The 25,988-nt window shown below is 37.1% G+C and overlaps 1 non-coding gene across 1 annotated transcript; it reads right to left on the reverse strand.

Moving 5' to 3' along the window:
* Positions 1-7,275: 7,275 nt before the first annotated feature.
* Positions 7,276-7,382, reverse strand: LOC126012989 (U6 spliceosomal RNA). The gene has a single exon (XR_007497328.1). It is a non-coding gene; the product is annotated as a U6 spliceosomal RNA (small nuclear RNA).
* Between the last annotated feature and the right edge of the window lie 18,606 nt (positions 7,383-25,988).

A 25,988-nucleotide genomic window follows, 5' to 3' on the forward strand; every position in this document is an offset into this window, starting at 1 on the left:
GTTGGTTTCTATTTCTTAATGTGAGAATAGAAAATTCACACTGCAGAAAGCTGTGGGAAAGGGTATATTATTATGGGTATCTTTGAAAATGCCATATGCCAGGGGAAGAACAGAAGCGAAAAAGGAAACAGAAGCAAAAGAAACAGAGGAAGAGATTTTTCTAGATTCAGGTTATTAGAAAAGTAGAGCATGAAAAAAGGAAAGTAGAGACAGCGGGCCACAGATCTCCTGGACTAAACACTTGGTCCAGGAGACTGGGACCCCCCACGCCAGGCGGGTCTTCATGGCCGGCCCTGGCAACTCGGGCCCTGAGGAGCGGGCGGAGGAGAGAAGCCCCTCCCCTTTCAATTTTCAAACTGGAGAGGGAGCCCGCATTTGGACCCAGCAGAGCGCACATGCCAGGAAAGCCGTCCCTCTTTTTTCTGTTCCTAACTGGGTAGACACCAAGACTAACCTTCTGCCCCAACACCACTATCCAGCTCCTCATTGAAAGACACCCTCTCGGTCCCCAGCTCATGCCTCTACAAATAACTACAACCAACATGCCTGTTGACCCATGCTTGGTGGCCCATCTTGCCCCCATCAAACTATGGACTGTTGAATGGTACTGGAATCAGCTTCAGCAAAACCCCTAGTTCAAGGACAATATAGGGTTCTGTAATGCCGCAAAACATGTCTCAAACTCAACTATCACCTGTTGTCATCAAATACCCTTGTTTTCTTTCTTTCTTTTTTTTTTCTTTTTAAAACATAAAAGGGTCACATGTATCTCCTTTGTGTATCTCAGATGTATTCCCTTAACATCTATAACTATTCTCGAATATCCTCATATAGTGACAATTTTGCCCACTGGATTTGTTATTTGATTGCTTGATTTTCCCCCTTTGATATCTGTTTTATAAGCAATACTGGTAGAAGAGTATCTCTGCATAGATTTCACGTTTATACCAAGTTACGGGGAATGTTGGACTTTATTCGTCAGCCCCCAGATGCACCGACAATATCTTGTGGCATTGCTTCTCTTTTGCATAGGCACATTAAAATGGGAAAATAATACATATGCAGACAAGTTCTTATCTAATAGAGATGGGAACACAAATTTGGTAATGTAATTAGGCTTTTCACCCTGAACATTAGCATAATGATGCGGCTCAGGCCTCAGAAGAATGGGCATCGCCCACACACACCTGAACAATGGATACCATCTATGGAAACAACCACAATTGTCTTTAACATTACCAGGATCCAAGCCTCTACCGGGTAAGACCTACCACTGCTTTGGCATTGACTTACTCTAAGGAGTGCTCCCAACACCCAGACAACTCAGCAACAGTCAGCATGCAGGGCAGATCACTCTGCATTTAATGGTATGCTGAAACTAGAGGATGCTCCACATCAGCCTGACATCAATAAAAGAAATGCACAGAATCCAAAGTCTTTAAATATAAGAATCTGATACCGACAATAGCTAAAGTGTGAAAAAGTTTCACTGGGACCTTGAGAATGACTGGAGTTGGATAGACTGGTATGCCTGGAACCCAGAGTCTGTCTTATGCCAATAAACTTCTGGGGTGAGGCCTTTTTGTAATCAGGTCAAGGATTTTTTTCCCATTTTCCCCATTTTTCTGGACCTATGCAAACAATGGCAATTGCCACTATCACACCTTTACTATATTTTTTTACTCTTATCCTTTAAGGAAAAAAAAATACAACTTAATGAACTTAAAACAAATTATTGTAGTAGAATGCCTGTCTCGAATACAGGCAGGGGATGGGAAGGGGGGGGGGGTAATGTTACACTGGTGAAGGGGGGGTGTTCTGGTTATGACTGTAACCCAAATATGATCATGTACTTAAATAAAATAATTTAAAATGCTCACTTTGTAAATATTCATTGAGCTGTTTTATTAAAGATGTGAATTTTGCATGTCTAATATATTTTTTAAAAACTTATGTCTCAAAAAAAAAAAAAAAAAAGGAAAGTAGAGATCTCTCCAGCTATACAAAAACACTCTTTGAATGTCCTAAGATAAGAAGGGGTTTGCAAATCAGGAACTAACAGGCAAGCAAAGATGAAGCTGGAACATAGGAGGTGAGCATCTTGCAAGCCATGAATACTGTTATTCAAACAACAGTGGAAACCAGATACTGACACAGAGGAACCATGTGATACATGACATGTCATGTGAGACTGTTTTAGGACTTTTCAAAGAATTAAAGGAGTCACGTCTGGACAAATTAGGAAAGAATTATATGTCACACTTTAATTATAAGGGTGACTTGGAGTAATGTCTAATTTGACATAATGATAGGACTTTCTGATAGAGTAAACATAAGGAAATAAGAGCCATGAGATGTTTTAGATTCCTAGGGACACTGTAACAAACTTCACAAAGTATCTTAAAACAGATGTTAATTTCCATACCTTTCTGCAAAAAGATGGCTGAACTCATTAGGATCATACCCTTTCTGAATCTCTAGAAAAAATTTTGTTCCAGGTCTTTCTATCGGCTTCTGGCATGAGTGACAATTATTTCTTGGCTTGTCAACTTCTCATTATGTGTTTATACTTTAGACTCTTTTCTTAGCTTTTTTTTTTGTTTGTTTTTATTTTTTTGTCTGTTTTTGGGCCACACCCATTTGACGCTCAGGGGTTACTCCTGGCTATGCGCTCAGAAATTGCCTCTGCTTGGGGGGACCATATGGGACGCCAGGGGATAGAACCACTGTCCGTCCTAAGATAGCGCTTGCAAGGCAGACACCTTATCTCTAGCACCACCTTCTCGGCCCCTTTTTTTTAACTTTAAAAATATTTAAGGTACACAATGGCAAATCTTACACAGTGATATTTAAGGTACACGGTGACAATAAATGAGGACCTTTTCACCAGCAGTGTTGTCCTCCCTTCATACCTTTTCCCAAGCATATATTCCTTATCTCCCTCCTTTATCTCCCAGAATGCTAGTGCATCTAAAGCATATATGTTAACACTAATGTAAGCCTTTTTTTTTTTTTTTTTGCAGTTCCAGATATTTTTACTAGTGGTTTCTTAAAGGTTTGGAGTCAAAGGAGCACTGTGAAAACAATGTTTGTGTGGCAATTATCGTTTGCATGGGCCCACAAAAGTATGGAGGTCATGGAAAGGAAAAACTTTGGCCTAAGTACAAGGAAACCCTACCCCTGAAGTTTCCTGACATAAGACCATTTCTAGGCTCCAGGCAAACTAGTTTGTCCAATCCTGGTCATTGTCTGTAGTACCCATACAGTTATATTTTTCACAGTCTCTATTGTTGATCTCATGTTTCTGTATGGAAGGTCCTGGAATCTGTATATCCGACATTGAAGTCAGGATGGTGCGGAGCAGCATTTAATTTCAGTTTGCAATTAATGAGCAATGCAGAAAGCCCTGTCCAGTACGCAGGCCGTTGTTGTTGTTTAAATCTTCTCAGTGTTAAGGGAAGACTCTTTTGAGTAAATCAATGTCAGAGCAGCAGTAGGGTCTTCCCTGGTAGAGGATTTCTTCCAGGTGATGTCATAAACAATGTTGGATGTTTCATAGATGGCTTCCCTGGTTCAGGGGTGACTGGAAAATACCCAAATCTCTGAGGCCTGTGCCAGGTCATTATGTCAATGTTCAGGGTTTGTAAGGTTCCATTGTACCACAAGATTTGTGTGTTCCAATCTCTATTAGATAAGAACTTATTTGTATGTATAGTATTTTCCATTTTATTGTGCCCATGCAAACAAGGAATAATGCCACCTGGCATTACCAGCGCATAAGGGGGCTGCAAAAACAAGTCCAACAATCCCCGTGACCTGGTTCAAACATAAGCATTAAACTGAGAGACTCTATCACCAAAATTCCTTATTGAACAGTTCACAGCGAGATTGGTGCCTATGGGAATGTTAGAACAAGTCCAACAATCCAATTGACTTGGTTCTTATATAAACGTTAAATGGAGGGACACTTCTTTTTTTTTTTAATTTAAACACGTTGATTACATACATGATTGTGTTTGGGTTTCAGTCATGTAAAGAACACCACCCATCACCAGTGCAACATTCCCATCACCAATGTCCCAAGTCTCCCTCCTCCCCACCCAACCCCCGCCTGTACTCTAAACAGGCTCTCAAATGGAGGGACACTTCTACAAACTTCCTTATTTAACAAATAACAAAGGGAAGGAAAGATAGAGAGGGACTCTTTCACCAAAATACCTCATTGAACAGTTCACAAAGAGGAGAAAAAATAAAAAGTGGGGGAAAATAAACAATCTAACTTAAGACAGTGGACTCAATTGTCACCGTTCATGGGAACTAATCAGAAACCTAGTATGGTAGCAACCACAGTTACACAATGAAAGAAGGAAGAGGCCAAGCGGCTGCTGAGGGTAAACAAGTAGGAAAAGAGTACTGGCCTCTTCCCAGCCTGAGAGTCCATCCTCTCATTTTTATTTTGAAAATATATGGTACCCCCACCCGAACTGGTCTCTTCCCAAACTGAGAGTCAGTCCTCTCATTTTTATTTTAAACATATATGGTATGCACGGGGACACTAGCCCCCACGCGGTTTTTTAAATGGAAACCAATGAGAAGAAAAAAAAATACCAGTGAATGTCACAACGTAATGACCCGACATACACCAGTGATGCAGCGGCCCGCCATCCACCCCATGTGCCCCCCCCTCCCCTTAGTGTCAGGAGAGAAAAGGGGAAAGCCTGAGGACCATGGTAGAGTCCACCTGGGCTGGCAACTAGGGAAGGCCTGGAATAGAGGGGGAAATAAGGGAATGGCTGGAGATCTGCCAAGCCTCCCAGCACACACACCCCCACCCCAAGCTTGGGAGAATGCCATCTGGCATGGGGTTTCCCCTAACCCCATACCTGGGAAGCGCTGGCCTCCAGAATCAAGTCACTGGAAGCCAGCTATCTGCCCGGCTCCTCCCTTTGCTCCTCCTCCCTAGTGTAGAGAGTGGGGTGGAAGCCTGGAGACCCCTAATGGAGTCCACCTGGAACCCACAGCAGGCCCCCTGAGGTGGCACTCAGGCTCTTTTCTTAGCTTTATAAAGAAATCGGCCATATTAATTACAGAACTCATCCTATTATAAATTTTAATTCACTTCTTTTTATTTTTTATTTTGACCAATGTGAATTACAAACCTTTTACACTTATATTTAAGGTAGTAGTGACAATGAATTGGGGTCATTCTACCACCAGTGTTGTCCTCTCTCCACCCCTGTTCCCAGCATGCATCCCATACTTCCTCCATTAGCCCTTGGACTGCTAGTATAACAGGTCCCCTTTGTATATAACTTGTTATAGGTTGGGTATCCCAATTCTGTTATCATTGACTTTGGATTTGGTATTTAGGTCTGATCACATTTTATTTCCACTCAATGTTTATGTGTCTATTTGTTCCTGGTACCATTCACCTTCCCCCCCTCAATTTTTGAGGCAGAACAAGATGATTCAAGTTCTGTGGTTCTATTAGGGGAAAAAGGGGGGGGGGGGAAGCAAGCTGGAAGGAGTTCGTCTAGGCGCTATCAATATCAATTTAAAAGACAAAAGGGAAAAGAAGAGAAAAATGAAAAAAAAGGAAGGAGGGATGGTGTGGCAAGGTTTTGTGGGTTTTTTTGTTCTTTATTTTGTTTGTTTTGTTTTTGCATAGGCACAGTAAGTATTGGGGAAATTAGAAAGGGAATTCCCTTGGCCTAAGAGATGCAGGGTTTCTCCACCCTTGAAGCATACTGTCATACTGTCATACTGGACATACATGTCCAGACATGCTCATTTTCAAACCCCGAGGTCTTTTATGGTGCCAGGAAACGCTCTGCTCAATTGTGGTTTTCAAAATCAGTCCTCTGTAATTAGAGATCTTGGTATTTGCACAGGTCATAGAACGAAGTCTAGGATAGCATTTTTATGGTTCCAGAAGTTCTGTTGTCAAGGTTCTTGTAGCCAGTCTTCTGTAATTAGTGATCTTGGTTTTTGCACAGATCTAGGACAGAGCCTAGGATAAAGTTTTTCTGTATGGTTCCAGAAGTTCTGCTCAGTTGCAGTTGACAAAGTCAGACCTCTGGAATTAGAGATCTTGTTTTATTTTTATAGAAATCCTAGGCCAAAGGCTGGGCTAGGCTCTTTCTTGGTCACAGGAATAGTTCTGCTCTGTCACAGTTGTCAAAGTCAGTCTTCTGTAATTAGTGATTTTGGTTTTTGCACAGATCAAAGGATTGATTGTTTTCTGATTTCATCTTATTGTTAGGTGACAAGATAGGGCAACGAGCTCTTAGATCAAGTTGTTGCTGTTTTCTCATCATCAGGGTATCAACCTGGTGCAAGTTGGTGCCAGAGCAGTATTAGGAATCCCCAGGGGGAGTTTGATTCCTGGTTCTCTTGCAAGGAACTGTTTCAGTTCTATGGTTCTGGGTTCTGGGGTTCGGGGTTGGACAGTTGCTGTCCAATCACATGGAGTCCAATTTAAGTCCTCATGACAAATGTTCAGGTTGGGAGTTCTTGTATTATAAAGTTTATGGGTCCTTATCCCTAGTATATAAGAGCTTGTTTATATATATATTCCCCCCCCCTTTTTTTTCTTTACCATGTCTATGCGAAAGGGAATGGTGCCATATTATATTGCTGGTGCATTTGAGGGTAAGAATGACAGCTTCTACAATTTCTGTGACCTGATTTTGACCTGAGCTTTTATCCGCAGCAAGACGTTTTCTTCTAGAATTTCCTATCAAGCAGAACTAGAACAAGTGAAATTAATATATATATATATATTATATATATTGATATATATATTGGGGCCAGAACACTAGTGCCAGAGGTAGGACATCTGCCTTACAAGCTCTAGCCTAGGACTGACTGCGGTTCAATCCTCTGGCATCCCATATGGTCCCCCCAAGCCAGGAGCAATTTCTGAGTGCAGAGCCAGGAGTAACCCCTGAGCGTCATGGGTGTGCCCCCAAAACAAAACAAAAGCAAACTAACAAAATGCATATAAATAAAAATAAATAAATAAGTAAAAAGGGATGGAGAGGCTACCTTTAACTTTGGAAATAAACACACTAAGAGGTATAACTATTAAGGTATTAAACATACAAGGAAATATAGATATCCCCATTAAGTCTTTTGAGATATTCTTGCGGTGGGGTGAGATCCAGGGTACATTTTCATCCCACACTGTGGTCTTGTTGAGTTTGAGTGATGGTTTGTAGCAGTTAAGAGATCAGGTAGTGTCCTTGAGCTGAGAGTCCTTCTAGAGTTAAATATAAAAATATGGAACACTTCATAAATTTGTGTGTTATCCTTGCTCAGGGGCCATGCTAATCTTCTCTGTATCATTACAATTTTAGTATATGTGCTGCCAAATTGAGCACTCTTAATTTGCTCCTTTAATTACATCTTCAGAGATTTTATATTTACAGGATCTAGGAATCAGGACTTCATATCTTTCAGTGTACACAGTTCAGTTCTTTTCGAGAAAAGAGGAGAATAATCAAGAATGTCTTTCAGATTTCCAGCTGGAACATTCAGGACATCTGTGAGTAGTATTAAGAGAAGATACTGACAGAGGTAACCTAAGAGTGAAGTAGTTTCATTTGAATAAACTCAATTTCAATTGACAGATGTCCAGGAGGTAATATCTTGCAGACAGTTGACTAAACATGTTCAGAAATTTTGGGAGGGAATTATGTAAAGGAGTCTCTATGTTATGAGAACTATAGGTTGTCAAATGACAGTGTACAGGCTAACCAGCTGGTAAAAACGAAGAAAAACTTGGAACTCAGAAGAACTGAACACAATCTCTCAAGGCATGGGAGAAGAAAACCAAGGGCAACATCATCTAAGGAAAATGTCAACAACCAGCTCTCCAATGCTAAAAAAAGAAGAGAAAAGCACTAATTCATAGTTTGCAAATTCCATATCTACAAGCTTGACATTTTCCAGAAACTTTGAAAGTTCTTTCCTTTAAGCTGGTATAAGGAACCATATCAGGCTGGCTCCAGTAAGCCCTAAACATGAGTCTCAGTTTCATGCTATTAATTCTGTAAATGGAACAGTTAACTTACCCTCTCTGAGCTTTGCTCTCTCTGTCTATAAAATAAATGGCTAATTTTCATGGTCTCCTTAAGGTCTCCTTCTATTTTCATATAGCACGAATCCCAATAGCAACTTTTGGTTCTGTCCTAATAGTAATGGGGCCTCACTGTGAATAAAATAAATATGTGATGCTTTACGACTAAACAGTTGAGTGTTAGGTTATAGGGAGTGACATTCCTATTAGATGATGGCCAATTCCTGCTTTTTAGTTCTGTATACAGAAAACATAAAGGAGGAACTAACTGCAAAAGATTATCTCCCCACCAGAAGTTACCTTTCCTAGAATCTCTAATCTTCATTTCAGAGATGCCAATAGTATTTATTCTTCCTGTTTTTTTAATCCACCCAGTTTTGCTGCTAGCTTTTAGTCTAGTGTAGTTCATATAGTCAGCAATTACTTTGATTCCTTAATCTTAAAAGTGAGATTAAACAAATATCCCCTTTCTCATGTTCCAGCTTTGAGAGCTTGAATTTACTTCTTCTGGAATTTTGGTTCTCTTTTGTAAAATGGTGGTAAGATAATGGAACTGAGGGTCACTCCTAACATCTGAATTACCAGGAAAAGAGTGAAGAGGGGGAAGTACTGGTCCACCCTCCACCCCCAGCACTGTAAAATCTTGGCCCAATCTCTTCTGCTCTATTCCAAACTGCCCAACATTGCACAAGAGGATATATATTTAAAAAAATTCAGTTGGTAAATTCATACTCTTGTCTACTTTCCTTTGACTTATCTTTGCCTCTATCATGTACAGACTTTTATGTCTTTGAGAAAGAGGAGGCATATAGACCCCTTCACTGGGATTTCAGTTCTCTAAACTGAGAATACAATCTATTATAGAGAAAGAATGCAGTTTCCACTGAACTCTTGGACTAGGATTACTGGTTGCTAGACTTAAAGTTGGATTCTGCAAACATAGGACACCAGGCCCGCTTCTTTTTGAAATAATGCTGTACAGCATCCTATATGGTACCCTGAGCCTGCCAGGAGCGATTTCTGAGCCTAAAGCCAGAGTAACCCCTGAGTGCTGCCATATGTGAACCAAAAGAAGAAAGAAAGAAAGAAAGAAAAGAAAGAAAGAAAGAAAGAAGAAAGAAAGAAATAAAGAAAGAAGAAAGTAAAAGAAAGAAAGAAAGAAAAAGAAAGAAAGAAAGAAAGAAAGAAAAGAAAGAAGAAAGAAAGAAAGAAAGAAAGAAAGAAAGAAAAAGAAAGAAAAAAGAAAGAGAGAAAGAAATAAAGAAAGAAAAAGAAAAGAAAGAAAGAAAGAAAGAAAGAAAGAAAGAAAGAAAGAAAGAAAGAAAGAAAGAAAGAAAGAGAAAGAAAGAAAAAAGAAAGAAAAAAGAGAAGAAAGAAAAAAAAGAAAGAAAGAAAGAAAGAAGAAAGAAAAAGAAAGAAAGAAAGAAAGAAAGAAGAAAAAGAAAGAGAAAGAAAGAAAGAAGAGAGAAAGAAAGAGAAGAAAGAGAAGAAAGAAAGAAAAAAAGAAAGAAAGAAAAAAGAAAGAAAGAAAGAAAGAAGAAGAAAGAAAGAAAGAAAGAAAGAAGAAGGAAGGAAGGAAGGAAGGAAGGAAGGAAGGAAGGAAGGAAGGAAGGAAGGAAGGAAGGAAGGAAGGAAGGAAGGAAGGAAGGAAGGAGAAAGGAAGAAGGAAGGAAAAAAGATAGAAGAAAGAAAGAAGGAAGGAAAATGGGAGGAAGGAGGAAGGAAGGAAGGAAAGGAGAAAGGAAGAAAGAAAGAAAAAGAAAGGAGAAAAGAAAGAAAGAAAGAAGAAGAAAGAAAGAAAGAAGAAAGAAAGAAAGAAAGAAAGAAAGAAAGAAAGAAAGAAAGAAAGAAAGAAAGAAAGAAAGAAAGAAAGAAAGAAAGAAAGAAAGAAAGAAAGAAAACCACCTGAAATAATGCTGTGAAAATAACAGTAGTTATTGCCTGAATTATATTTTTAAAAGGGAATAGAAAAGAAGATATACAATGTTTCATACAAAGTGAATACTAAAAATAGTTTTTCATCTCTTTCCAAGGTTTAAACTATTTAAGAATAATTTCTATAGGAAATAAATTTATGTATATTAAATAAATTTTATGAAATTTATAATAGACATAATTCAAGCATAGCATTCTATTTCTGCATTTGGGAGAACAAATTTACAAGTTTGTGGAAAAAAGTATAAGTGATTCAAAGACAACTATAAAATATACAAAAAGGTATTTTCTCACTGTGGTTTGCATAGAAGTGAGAAAATTTTATTTTAGATTATTGGTGGGAGTGGAAATACAAAGAAGGAAGACTTTGATACCAGAAAGAGACAAATATTGTATTTGTAGGTCATATTTATAGGTTACAATGAATGGACTCTATCAGAATGTAGAATTGAAAATAATGCGGACATGAACTGAGATAAATATTGGAGATCAATATCTTAGAAAATCTCTAAAGATAGAAAATGTGTAATCACCCTATTTTTTTGTTTTATTTTATTTTTAAAATAATTTTACTTATTTAGGTTTTGATGCACACCTAGTGGTGCTGGGCTAACTCCAGCTCTGAACTCAGGAATTATTCCTGGTGGGGCTCAGGGATGCCAGAGATTGAACCTAGGTCAACTGTGTACAAGGCAAGAATCCTACCTGCTGAACTATTGCTCGAGCCTCAAAATTTTATTTTATTTTTTTTTACTTTATTTAAAGAAAATGCATCACATAGTTGACCTAGTGGATAATAATATATTTGTTTCCAAATAAGTGAAAGCAAAATTATTTAAAAAATAAATAAGAAAATTGAAGAAAGTAAAGTTTAAAAAAAAGAAAGAAAAAAGAAAAATTTGTATTTTAATGCCAAAAGTTAGTCTAACTTTCTGAGATTTTAGTCACATTTTACATACACATTGGCTCTTAAAAGTGAGCTGATACACAGGCTGTAAATGAAGCAAAAACAGTTTCTTATATTCTTATAAGATAAAAGAATAAGGGAAATAACAATCTTTGGAACAATAAGCCATTTTTTATTTTGAGTAAACTTATTTGATACAACTAGCTGAAAGAATAGCCAAATCATGTGCCTTTGAGCAGGACAATTAGGCATAAAGATTATTTTCTTTGTGGATATGATAAAATTTATTAAGAGCTCAGCATGGCATACATCTGATTGGCCATCTCTTTGAAAGATTTGAATATCTCCTCATAACTATTTGTATCTTCCTTGTGCCACAAAGGAAGTTCTGAAATGCACTAAATATAATTAATTTAATAATAATATATAAAGTTAAAACCAGGTAGAAAAATATAAATATAACTTCAACCTATGTTTCTTTAATAACTTTTCTATCAGAGGGTGTTTTCTTATGATCCATCTCATATGCTTACTTTAAAAAATTATAACTAGTGAATATATAAATTTACATAACATATATTGCACATAATTTATTTGTACATTCTAAATAGTTGATAGCTCACAAAATATGTTTAAACATTTCCCAAATATCAAAGCAATTTTCTCTTTTGGTTGGAATAATAAAGTTAAAGCTAGCACAAGATATCAAAAGGACAATCTGAAATTTACACGTGATCTTAGCCAAAAGGCTGAGAAGCAATGACAATATGAAATTTAAAGAATGGTGATCATTCTCTGAAATACTTCATGAGCTGAGCCACATGTTTTACCCACTAACAACTCCCTACTGCTCCCTTGGACCTCACAAACACTCCTGCCTCCAAAAACCATAAAGATCCCTTATCCCAAAGCCCTCCACAAGATCAGATCTCCCATTATGTTGCTTGTGGCTCTTTGTTGCTACCTTGATGTGCATCCTTAAATATTTCATATGAGAAATATTATTTCATATCTACTTCTTTCCTTCTGATTGACTTTACTTAGTATCATAATCTCTAATTCTATCTGTGTTGCTATAAACTGCATGATTTTTTTTAGCCTTCTAGAGTATTGCATTGTGTATATATACACCACAAGTCCTTGATCCATTCATCTGTAGTTGGATGTTTGGATTATTTCCATTTCTTGGCTATTGTTTTAAGTGTGGCCATAAACATAAGTGTACATATGTCCTTTTGAATTAATGTTTTTGTATTTGGGGGATAGTTGCTAATAAGTGAAATTGCTGGATCATTTGTAGTTCTACTCCTATTTTTCCGAGAGCTCTCCATTTTCACCACAATCTCACCAAACTCTGGTTGTTTCCAGATTTTGGGATAAGTGCCATTCTCACAGGTATGAGATGATATTTCCTTGTTGTTTTGACTTGCATTTCCCTAATCAACTCATACCTAACATTTTACAAGCATTTTAATCAACCATTTAATATTAATGCCATACTCGTTAGTATTTTATTGTGGTCTTATAGTGTAATATGTAGAATTTTTGTGTTTCCAAATTGAATATTAGCTCTTTATGTGTTTCAGACTCTTATTGTCATTGCATGCTAGGAATTACATTAATATTTAGTGGTTTAAGTATTTCCAGATTATTAGTCCTGTAGATTGCTTTGGCACTAAGCATCAGAATAAAGAGCATGTTCACTAACTGGTTCATTGAATGTTTCCACAAAAGAAAATATGTTGCTCCAAATCTTTGATTCTCAAGAGCAAACTTAAACATGTCCCAAAATAGCTAAAATAAAACATATAAACCAGGAGTCCTCAAACTTTTTAAACAGGGGGCCAGTTCACTGTCCCTCAGACCATTGGAAGGTCTGACTATAGTAAAAACAAAACTTATTACGAATTCTTATGCACACTGCATATATTTTATTTTGCAATGAAGAAACAAAACAGATACAAATACAATATGTGGCCCACAGGCCATAGTTTGAGGACCACTGACAGTTCTAAGGTGGAGTAGTTAGAGCACTTACACATTGTTAATAGGTTGTAAACTTGTACAACTGTAGAAAAAATGATATGTTTATTTTATAACCTTAAAACTCCATTCTAAATTACTAACACATCAAAAATGCATAGGCACAGGTAGATCAGCAACAGAACAATAAACATGCACCAGAATGCTCAGAGTACTTATTATTCAAAATATTTCCAAATTAAAAACTATACATTTTACTTCATATTGGATAGGCAAATTTAATATTTTATATATTCACATATATTTTATATATATAAATGTGAATATATATTCACATGTATATTTTATATATTCAAATACAGTGTTGAATAAAGGAACCCATGCATAATATTCCCTTCAGTAGCTCATATACTGAAAAAAATCTAAGTGTAAGTTAAGTCTTACTTTTTTTCATATAAAATGTTTAAGTAGATAAAGCTGGGGAGATAGTGCAAAGGACTGTGAGGTGTGCTTTAAGTGCAGAAGGCCCAGGATCAAACCCTAGCACATATATATGTATATATGTATAGATGGAACTCCTAAGACCTTCAGAAGCAATCACTGAGTTCCACCAAGAGCAATAAGTTAGGAGTAGCCCTTGAGAACATCCAGGTATGGATCTAAAACCAAATACATTAAAAAGAAAGCAATGAGAACATTCAGGTATGGATCTAAAATCAAATACATTAAAAAGAAAGCAAATAAATAGCAAAACTGATTCTTTAGAAACAAAACACAGTGGTTATCCAACATGAAGAGAAGTCACCCATGGAAGGAGATGCAAAGAGGTCTTATTGGGGTGCTCAAAATATGATCTAAGTGTTATCTTCCTTACTTTAAATGCTGTCATATAAGTAGGATGTTGTCACTTTTTGAAATTCAAATTAGTTGTACATTTGTGGTTTTGTATTTTTATGTGATTTTTATACTACTATCCAAAGCTTACTGAAAAATAAATGAAAAATTACCAAATTGTGAAAATATATAGTAAGCAAAAGTCATTTTTATTTGACATCTATAGGGCATGGAAAAGAATGGGTTTAATAAGAAAATATCCAAACTTGGGCCAGAGCAATAGCACAGTGGTAGGGTATTTCCCTTACATGCGGCTGACCCAAGACAGACTTGGGTTCGATTCTCGGCATCCTATATGATTCCTCGAACCTGCCAGGAGAGATTTCTGAGCGCAGAGCTAGGAGTAACCCTTGAGAGCAGTCGAGTGTGGCCCAAAAACAAACAAACAAGAAAGGAAATATCCAAACTTTCTTGTAGCCCTAATATTAATGGTTCTACAGTTCTTTTAAAAGTCCAGTAGAGGGGCTGTAGCGGTGGTACAAGCAGTAGGGTGTTTGCCTTACACGCGCTGACCTAGGATGGACCATGGTTCAATTCCCTGGCATCCATACGGTCCCCCAAGCCAGGAGCGATTTCTGAGCGCATAGCCAGGAATAACCCCTGAGCATCACCTGGTGTGATCCAAAACACTAAATAAATAAATAAATAAATAAATAAATGTCCAGTAGAGAGGTTGGATCAATAGTATAGCAGGCAGAGTACCTACTTGCCTTACACACAGCCAACTCAGGTTCAATCCCCAGTATGCTACCCTGAGCACCAGTAGAAATAATCCCTGAGTGCAGAGCTACAAGTAACCCTGAATGCCAGTTATGACCCAAGAATAAAATATAAGGCCATTAGAAAAGACTAGAAGAAAATTTCCCTGATATGAGGCCAATTTGCCTAACTGGAAAAAAATGAGGGAGAATATATGAGTCCTCTAGCAGTCTGTGTTTAGGACTCCTGTGTCTCATATCCTGGGGACAGTGGAGAGGATTAATATGTTAGAAAAGCAGAGTATCCTTTACTGGAGAGGTAAGAGTAAGCTGGCTGGTGCTGCAGTTGTTCTTTCTAGATTTTTTTTCTGTGCTCAAATTTCTGTGTACTCCTTTCTCTCGTATCTTTCCAGCTGGCATACTTTGCATTTAAAACTGACAACTGGCGAGGACGAATGACTTTTTTCTTCTCTCCCTGGCATTTCTCTTATTTTCCTCACTATTGCTGGGGCCTCTCCAATCTTTTCTGGGATGTGTTCTTCACTTACCAAATGCTGAATTTGCCGTTTGCTTTTATTCTGACAGCACACATTTCAAAATCAGAACGTTAATACTATCTTCCTCTCTGCCTAACTCTGACAAACTTACTCATCCATTTCAGTGTTTTGTACTCCAAGGATGGCTCAGACAAAACTATAATTCTAAGAGAGAAAATAAATCAAAGAGGTGTTACGGTGGGCAGACAGATGGATGGAAGGAAGGAGCTTGTGACTGACATCACCCACCCTGTCATTTATTTATCAATTAAATACATTCTGCACACCTATGGGGAGAAGTTATGGAAAATGCAAAGAATACCAGGTTCCAGGTATACTTCACAAGCGACACATCTAAAGAGGATTAGGTGTGTGGCCAAATGTATAGATAATCGACAATGCGTTATTAAATTCGCAATGAAGTGATGAGATGGGAGTGATGCAGGGACTCAAAAGACTTCTAGGGCTTCCGCGGGGGACAGTATCAGTTACAGAAATGGAGCCCTAAAGAAGTCAGGTTAAAATTGGAAACAATTGGGCCCGGAGAGGTAGCACAGTGGCATTTGCCTTGCAAGCAGCCGATCCAGGACCAAAGGTGGTTGGTTCGAATCCCGGTGTCCCATATGGTCCCCCGTGCCTGCCAGGAGCTATTTCTGAGCAGACAGCCAGGAGAACCCCTGAGCACCACCAGGTGTGACCCAAAAACCAAAAACAAAAAAATTGGAAACAATTTCAGCAGAGCCCAAGTCTAAAACTGGATTGAGAAAGTAATGGAGTTTGCAAGATACTACTCCATAATCATGAAATATAGACAGTACAAAAAGAAAATAAAGTTAACATAGGGGAGGGGTTACTGTTATTCTAAATGAGGGGAAATAAATATTTGAAAATGAAGTAGACTACTCCACAGAAGAATTATTTTTTATAAGGCCAGAGCAATAGCAGAGCAGGGAGACCATTTGCCTTGCATGTGGCTGACTGGATTCAATCTCTACCCACCCATAGGATCCCTCAAGCCTGCCAGGAGTGATTCCTGAGTGCAGAACCAGGGAGTAATCCTTAGTGCTGCTGGGTGTGGACCACTCCCCCCGAAAAAGAATTGTTTATTATTTATTTGTTTATTTTGGTGGGCTATACCTGGCAGTGCTAAGGGCTTACTCCTGGCTCTGTGCTATGAAATCACACCTGACAAGGCTTGGGGAATCATATGTGGTGCTAAGGATTGAACATAGGCCTGCTACATTTAAATTAAGTGCCATAACTACTGTACTATCTTACTTTTTTTATTTGTTTCCCTTTGTTTTCTTTTTAAATTTTATTTTATGGAAACCATTGCTATTTAGAAAGTCCTTTATAGATGGATTTTAGACATACAGTGACAGTGAATTAGGGCTAGTCTCACCACCAGTGCTGACCTCCCTCCTCCAATTTTCCCAGAGTGCATCCTATACCATCACCCTTTGCTTCTTGGCCTGCCACTGTAACAAGTCCATTTTAAATTTAGATTGTTATAATTTGTGTCTCTTTATCCTCTTGTTCTTGACTTTGGCTTTGTCTTTTTGTTTGTCCTTTTTCCTTATCCACCAATGCACCTGGCTCCACCCTTTATATTTTTATTCTCCTTCTTAATTTTATGAAAAAGTGTAAAAATATGATGTGAAATAAATTAATTCATGTCCCAAGGTTCTATGAAAAAGGTGGGAGCTCCTATCTAAAAGATAAAAGGGATGGAATTTTGTTGCATAGGTGCAGCAAAAGTTAGGAAAAAAAAAAAAAAAAACCTTTGGCCTAAAATACAGGCTGTCCCTACCCATGATGCATCCTGCCATAAGACTGATGTACTATTTTTTAAAGAAAATTTAGACATTTTGTTTTCTTTGAGGGGTCACACTTGGCAGTGCTTAGGATATTTACTCCTAGCTCTGTGCTCAAGGATTATTGTCAGTGCTTGAGGAACCAGGGATATGGGGTGCCAGGGATTGAATGTGGGTGGATATATATAAGGGAAGAACCTGCTATACTATCTCTCCAGTTTCCATAGAGGAAGAATAGTAGAGAAATATATCATAAAATTTCTTTCACTCATTACATTTGAAATGTAGTCTAGTTCCTCATCATGTTTTTTATACTTGGGACTGCAAAATTGCCTGTGCTGGGTTACCACATTTGCTGAAATTTGATTTATATGAGTAGGGAACATGAATATTCACTCCTTCCACTTTCCTATCTAAAGCAGTAAAAGAACAACCTACTCTAACTATTAAGGATGAGCCCAATATGATGGGGTCTGCCTCGTCCATTTATGATACCTAATATTATGCTCCAATAATAAAGAAAAATACTTATGAATTATAAAACATAACTGTACAGAGCAAAGTGTCATGGTGTTCATTAATATACATCATTTTCTAGTTTTTGGACCATTTACTGGTTTAATTTATTCAGCAATAATTTTGAGCTCCTGTTGCATGTTTGGATATAGTTTCTGAAATCTCACATAATCCTGGATCAAGAACTGGTGTCAGGCTATAGCAATAGTATATTAGGTACAACATTTGTTTTGCATTCTGCCTCCCAGGGTTCTATTCCTGTCAGCACATATGGTTTCCTGAGCCCTGCCAGGTGTGGTCCTTGAGCACAGAGCTAGAAATAAGCCCTGAGCACCACCAGGTGTGGCCCAAATACAACAACCCACCAACGGGATTAAAAAAGAAAGAAAGAAACATGTCTTCATATGTTCAAACTGTCTTAGTTAAGTTCCCCAGTATGGGTGGCTTGAATTGTGGGAATTTAGTCTCTCACTATACTGGATACTTCCAATCCTCTAAGATGTGAGTTTCTTTTTGGCTCACAAATGAACTTATTTTCTACATCACATCGCCTTTGTTTCTATATACCCATTCCTCCTTTCTCTGTATATCAGTATCCTATTTTCTTCCAAGCATACCATGTAATGTTGGAAGCCACTCTAGACCATCTCATTATAACTTATCTACTTGAAGGCCTTTTTCCAAAGGAGGCTTCCACATGAGTTTGGATACAGTTCAGCTCATAAATACTTGGAAAGCAATTTGAGTTCTTAACCATTATCATGAAGTTCATCCTTTCAAACAAGACTAGAAAGTTGATTTTCCTCATTAACACTAACATTCATGCAGTAACATGTAGCATGTTGGTGGAACTACACTGCAGCAAGCTCCCCATAGCATTTGGTATCCAACAGGCCACCAATTGTGTGCTACAAAGGCTTATACGGTCCAGGGAAATGGCTGTGTCCAATTTCCCAAAGTATTTGCAAAACATACTGAAATGGAAGCATCAGCTTATGCTCTGCATTTCTCTTTCTTTTCAAATAATTCAAAAATAAAGTAGATTTTAGTAACCCTGCCACACAAAAGTGAATCCATGCCTTCAGTAATTTTGTTTGTGGTTATCACATTCATGCTAGTTCTAAGACAATTTAAACAGTGTTGATTTATTTTTTTCTGAGTTTGAATGAGGGCAACACTGTGGAGCCATGTTTTTCCAGCTCTGTGGATGGAATTTCATGGTCTAACTGCCAACTTATTAAGAGAATCTACTTCTTCCAATTTTAAGAATTCATTCTGCTTTTAATTTCTCTTAGTCTTCTTAATCTTGAAATAAAAGCTTTTGTCCTGGTGATGTATTTTATCCACCCAAACATTCATTTTCTTCAATCCTCTAAGCTGGCTTGGCAGCACCATTTTCAAAATGTTTGAAAAGAAGGTCGCTGAACAATCACAATGCTTTCTCTGCACAATGCTCTGTGAAAATATGTTTCCAGCTTTAAATTTCTAGATCCTTTTAGCAGTCAGGGAGAAAAACAATTCAGATGTAGCGACTTAAAGTAAAATAAAGACAGTTATACCTTGATGCATAACTATTTTACCCTTTTTCTTGAACCTTTTGTGAATACATAATAATGTAGCGGTTCATCTTGAGCACCTGCAGATAACTTGGTGAAGACTCAATATTCTTCTTTCTTTAAGCTTAAAAGTCTGCCTTTGGGAAAATGAAGAAGAGCCATCTGCTTACTCAGGAGATAACCCTCTTAGTGCAGATGAGAAGCACATAGAAAGGGAGAAAATACATTCTGTATGGCTTCCTCTATGACTGAGAGATGGTTTTACATTCCATGGCCTCTGCTCCTTCTCACTATAATGGTAGTATTCTCACAAGGATCCTTGCTCACATGAGTATTATTCAGAAGAATTAAAAATTAATTAATTGAAAAATAGCCATGGAAGAGATTAGGAGGGTTTCTGTTGCATTTTCTTGGCTTTGTGTGTGGCTTGGCCACATATAAATCAATTTTAATTAGATTTTTAAGGCCTTAACTTTTTACTAATTGTTAGATTTTGAGGTTTAAAATGAACTTGAAACTCTTTAATACAATTTTTCCAAAAACATTTTTATCATACTGAAATACCAATGTCTAGTACCTACTGCACTAGGTTAAACAGTAAATTACCTTTCATTACAGGTAGTAATAGTCATTCTATTATAGTCAATGAAAAGGATAGAGATTTTTCCTATTCAATAAGATTTTTTGTTGTTGTTTAAGATAAATAGAAAAAAACACTGCTCAACAAATTTTCTTCCTCCATCCTCTCTCTTCAGACATCATCTTTGTTAAAAACTTAGACAGAATAATAATATACTTTAGAAGAAAAGGCAACCTCTTAAAAAATCTTTTATTATCTACCAGTTATCTAAATGCTTGCTTTCTATGGTGAGCATGATGGAGCTTATTTCCTCTCTTCCTTCCTCCTATAACTCTTCTTGTAGATGAGAAATGAGGGAAAATCCTCAGAAATAGATGAATACCGTTATATAAATGGATCTGACTTAACAGCAGCTGGCTACACTGACAATTCTAAGTTCAGGTGCAGAAAACCATATTAATTTTGGAAAATACGGCTTTTAGTATATGTAGTGCTCCACATCAGTGATATCGGGAAGGCGATGGAGTTTTGGTTTTTTATAACCTTCAATTTATTACAAATAAAATCAGGTTTCTTTATGGTTGGTTTTGGTTTTTGGTTTTGGGCCACACCCGGTGACACTCAGGGTTTACTTCAGGCTATGCCATCAGAAATCACTCCTAGCTTGGGGAACCATATGGAATGCCGGGGAAAGAACCAAAGTCTATCTTTGGTCAGCCGTGTGCAAGGCAAATGCTCTACCACTGTGCTATCACTCTGGCACCAAAATCAGATTTCTTGTGCCTGGAGAATTCAAGAACTCTACCACCAAACAGAGCACACAGAGCAACTTGTTTTTCTGTTTCTTGCTATAGCAATTATTTTTCTTTCTTTTTTTAATCTTCTTTGGCCACATCTGGATGTGCTCAGGGTTTCCTCCTGGATCTGTGTTCAGGGATCACTCCTTGTAGGGTATGGGAGATCACATGTGGCCCTGGGTTAACTACTTGCAAGGCAAGTGTCCTACCTCACTATTTCTCTGAGTGTATTATCTCTCTAGTATATTAACCTTCCCCACATTTTTTAGTTATCTTTGTTGTATGGGTGTGGTTAGTGGCAGCTCTGGGCAACACACTAGCTGAGTGGAGGTCTCTAATTCAGTGAGTGGATGGGAATAGCCAGAGATTGAACTTTTGGCTTTATGTCTAAAAAGCAAACACTATTACTGAGCTTCAACCTTGAAACCAGGAAAGATATGTAGATTTTCTCCCCAACTTCACACTCCGGCAGTATTGGGGATCAAACCCAAGGCCTTGCACATGCAAGGAAAGTGCTCTACTGTTGATCCATATCCCTGGCTCTTATTTTCTTTCTTATTGAAAGTAGAAATACTATAACTAGGAGTATGTGCAGCTTATTACTGTTGTGCAGGTTTTTTAATTATGTAATAGTCCCCAAAAAAGCATTTTCTTCTACTATTTACTATTTGAAAAATACGTTCAATTTTATTGTTATTTAAGCAATATTATGGATGTACATCTAACACTACTAGGAATGATAAGCAAAGAAGTGAGTTTAAAAGGACAAACTGCATTACTTTTAGAGTAAATGGTGATATATTTAAGGCAAGGTTAACTGTGATCCCAATGTTTATATATTTGAATGGTTAATAGTTAATTCCACAACTCCTGGACATTTCTTTTTTCTGTTTGTTTGTTTTGGGGTCAGACCCTGCAGCGCTGAGGGGTTACTCCTGGATCTTCAATCAGAAATCACTCCTGGCAGGCACAGGGGACCATATGGGATGCCAGAATTTGAACCACTGTCCTTCTGCATGCAAGGCAAATGCCCTACCTCCAAGCTCTACATATTTCTTTCCTCTAAAATCTGGTTCAAGACAAGGCTGCATCTCTCACCCTTATTTTACATAGTGCTGGAAGTTCTTGCCATAGCCATTAGTCAAAAAAGAAAAAAAAGATATCAAGGGCATTCAGATAGGAAAGGAAGAAGTCAATCTCTCACTGTTTGTAAAAGACATGATACTATAATGAAAAAACCCTAAAGACTCTTTATAAAAGCTTCTAGAAATAATACATTCCTATAGCAAAGTGGCAGGCTACAAAATTAACACACATAAATCCATGTCCTTCTTATATACCAATAATGACAGGGAAGAAATGGGCATTAAAAAAAAACCATTCACATTAGTGTCATACAAACTCAAATAACTTGGAGACAATTTAACTAAAGAAGTTAAGGACCTATACAAAGAAAATTACAAAACCCTGCATCAAGAAATAAAAAAGGACACAAGGAAATGGAGGCACACACCCTGCTCATGAATTGAGAGGATTAATATCATTAAAATGTCAATACTCCCCCCAAGCATTGTACAGATTTAATGCAATCCCTCTAAAGTTACTCATGACATGCTTCAGTGAAGTGGATCAAACACTACTGAAATTCATTTGGAACAATAAACACCCATGAATAGCTAGAGCAACCCTTGTGAAAAGGAATATGGGAGGTATCAGTTTCCCCAACTTTAAATTGTACTACAAAGCTATAGTCATTAAAACATCATGGTATTGGAATAAAGACAGACCCTCAGATCAGTAAAATAGACATGAATATTCAGTGAATGTTCCCCAGACATACAATCAACTAATCTTTGATAAAGGAGCAAGAAATGCAAAATGGAGCAAGGAAAGACTATTTAACAAGTGGTGTTGGCACAATTATTAACAACTGAGCTGATAAAAAGCAAACTCAGACCTCCATCTAACACCTTACACAAAGGCAAATCCAAATGGCTTAAAGACCTTGGTATCAGACCCAAAATTATAAGGTATAGATAGAACAACACTTAGGCAAAACAATCTATGACATTGAGACTAAAGGTATCATCAAGGAGGAAACAGCACTCTCCAAACAAATGGAAGAACAGATAAATAGATAAGACTATATTAAGCTGAGAAGCTTCTGCACCTCAAAGGAAATAGTGACTAGGATACAAAGTCCACCCACAGAATGGGAGAAACTATTCACCCAATACCCATCAGATATAGGGCTGGGATGGGAAGCATTGGTGATGGAAATGTTGTACTGGTGAAGGGGGTGTTCTTTTTATAACTAAAACCCAACTGTAACCATGTTTGTAATCAAGGTACTTAGATAAATATATTATTATTTAAAAATAAATGAAAATAAAACCCAAACAAAGATATTCAAGTTATTGACAGAACTTAAGAAGGAAAAATCTAACCCCTTCAAAAATGGGGAGAAGAAATGAACAGACACTTCCTCAAGTAAGAAATACTAATGTCCAAAAGACACATAAAAAAATGCTCCACATGACTCACCATCAGGGAGATTCAAATCAAAATAACAGTGAAATACTACAAGCCACAGAGACTGGCACATAGCACAAAGAACAAGAACAATCAGTGCTGGGATTCAGTGGAGAGAAAGGAACTCATATTTACTGCTGTTTAGAATGCTGTGTAGTCCAGACTTTATGGGGAAAAATGGAGATTCCTCATAAAACTAGAAATTGAACTTCCATATAATCCAGCTATACCACTCCTAGGGATATACCCTAGGAACACAAAAATACAATACAAAAATTCCATTCTCACACTTAACACTCTTTACAATAGCCAGACTCTGGAAACAACCAAGATGCCCTTCAGCAGATGAATGGCTAAAGAAACTGTGGTATATACACACAATGGAATATTATGCAGCTGATAGGAGAAATGAAGTCATGGAATTTTTCTATACGTGATGCACATGGAATCTGTTATGCTGAATGAAATAAATCAGAGAGACAGAGAGATAGACACAGAATAGTCTCACTCATCTATGGGTTCTAAGAAGAATAAAAGACATTATGTAATTACACCCAGGGACAATAAAGATGAGGGCTAGAAAGACTGGCTCATGACATGAAGCTCACCACAAAGAGTGGTGAGTGCAATTAGATAAATGACTGCACTAACAACTATCATGACAATATCAGTGAATGAGAGTAGTAGAATGCCTGTCTCGAATGCAGGTGTGTTGCGGGGGGGATGGAGATGGGAAGCATTGGTGATGGAAATGTTGTACTGGTGAAGGGGGTGTTCTTTTTATAACTAAAACCCAACTGCAACCATGTTTGTAATCAAGGTACTTAGATAAATATATTATTATTTAAAAATAAATGAAAATAAAACCCAAAGAGATTGAGTAGGCTGAGATCACAGATCTTAATCCTTAAACAACTAATATTGAATCCCAGCTTTTATGAGTCCCAACTCAACAGCTGTAGAAAGTAATACCAGAAGGCATGTATCAGACACCTCCACCCACAGTCCTTTCTACAGTATTGTGTACTGCAAGATCCTTGCTTAATTTCATTCTTCACATTGGAGACCTAACAGGTAAATTATAGATTACTTCCTCATGTAGTCCACTGATATGCCAATGTACTTTCTACAATGATGGTGGAAAAAATCAGAGATAACCCAAGGATCAGAAAGCAGAACAAAACAAGAAATTAGTCCTAAATGAAGAACATGATGATCCTGAAATTTAGAAGGCAGAAACACTGAATCTTCACATATGAAATAAGAGGTTCAAATAATAATATCAAAGAATGGACATTTTTCTATGAAGTTCTATATTTGTATTAGGGCTCTAATTTCTCCGATGCTGTTGTGGTTTATCTGAAAATTTTAATATAAGATAAGGTTATCTCTTATGTACTCATAATTAAAAATGACATAGTTATCTAATTTTTACATCTCCCAAGGTCTAGAGTGGATGACCTATAATGTAAAACTCTATTTCCTTTTTAAAAACATACAAAAATATCATTATTCAATTATGTATTTGAAACAATGGTAAACTTAAAAAAACTATAATAATTGGTATAAATTTTGTGAAGAGAATAAAAACATCATAAACATCATCCCTGCTATTTCCCTTTACTTTTCCTTGTTGAGCCAGGTCAGAATTTTAGACAGCAAGACTTTCATCTCTAAGTACCTTAATCATTATTTCTAAATGCAAAGACATACCTTTATGTAATCTCAACACAATTATCAAATCCTTTTTTACCCCCCCATTGGTAGATACTATTATCTAATAAATAGTCAGTACTTATATTTCATCAATTTTCTCAATAATGTTCTTTATAGAACATTTTTCCGATCCACGAAGCATCTCAGATCAAACAGTGCATATAGTTGACATTTCTCTTTAATCTCCTTTAATCTGGAACAGATCCTCAGCCTTTCTTTTTCTTTGATATTTTGAAAAGTGCAAGCTTGTGGTGCCCTGATAGAGGTTTGTCTGGTGTTCTCTCAGGATGAGAGCCATTCAGTATTTATAACAGCATACCAAAAAAGTGAGGTTGTCTCCAATAGAAATATTTTGCATCACAATTTGGTCTTTAGTTATAACATTCTTTTAATATCAAAAGATTAACATTATGACACGGTATATTTGATACTGTTTTATGTATGCAAGGAAAATAATATTAAATGATACATAATTATTTATAAAACATGTATACATATGTTAAGAGAGAAAACACACTCACTCTCAGAAAAGGTGATCTCTATTCATTGAGCTTTCAGCTACCTGTTTATTCAGCATAGAAACTGTCTATTTCAATTTATATATATAATTCAGTGTATATATAGCATATTTGTGTTAGAGCATCCTTTTAATGTGCTCCTAATGTAAGTTTTAAAAACAGTGACTACCATGTTTACTGGTTTCTATTTACCAAATCTATCTTCTCTCCATGTACCTGACACTCTCTAGCTTCAAATTTCTATCATCTTCCATAGCACTGTTCTACCAGTTTTCTAACTGAAGGCAGCACAAATGTCTGCTTCCCATTATTCATAAGCTACAGGATAGACAAAATAATTGACAAAAAATAGTTCAGAAACTGGAGAGATAATGCAGGTATAAGGCAATTGTCTTCACACAGCTGACTTAGATTCAACTCCCAGTGCCATATGTAGCCCCTTGAAGTTTCCAGGAGTGATACATCTCAGCACAGAGCTAAGACTAAGCCCTGAACACAGCCAGATGTGACCCACAAACTCTGCCCCATCACTAAATAACTTAGAGTATGCTGTCTTCAGTCACTTCCTCTTTAATATAGCCACTTAGAATCCAGATTACCATGGCCAATGGGATTAACCCCTAGTTACTTATTGCCCAATTACTTCTTATTTCTCTCAATCATCATGTTCTAGTTATGCTAATATTCTTGTTCCTTGAGTAAGTCTGTTCTTTCATTTCAAGGTGTTTACCCTTGCTAATCTTTTTTGGAAACTTTTTTTTTTTTTGGTCTTGCCTCTGATAGCTTCATCTTGTCATTCAAGTTTCTGCTCAATTGTGATCATATATGAGTAGGCTTCTCTGGGTGTCACATCAAAATAATTATTTCCCACAGCAACCACATCATCGTGTTTTACTTGCTTCTGTCTCTTTCTGTTTTTATCTCAT

Source organism: Suncus etruscus, chromosome 6 (assembly GCF_024139225.1).
Source record: "Suncus etruscus isolate mSunEtr1 chromosome 6, mSunEtr1.pri.cur, whole genome shotgun sequence".
Lineage (NCBI taxonomy): Eukaryota > Metazoa > Chordata > Mammalia > Eulipotyphla > Soricidae > Suncus > Suncus etruscus.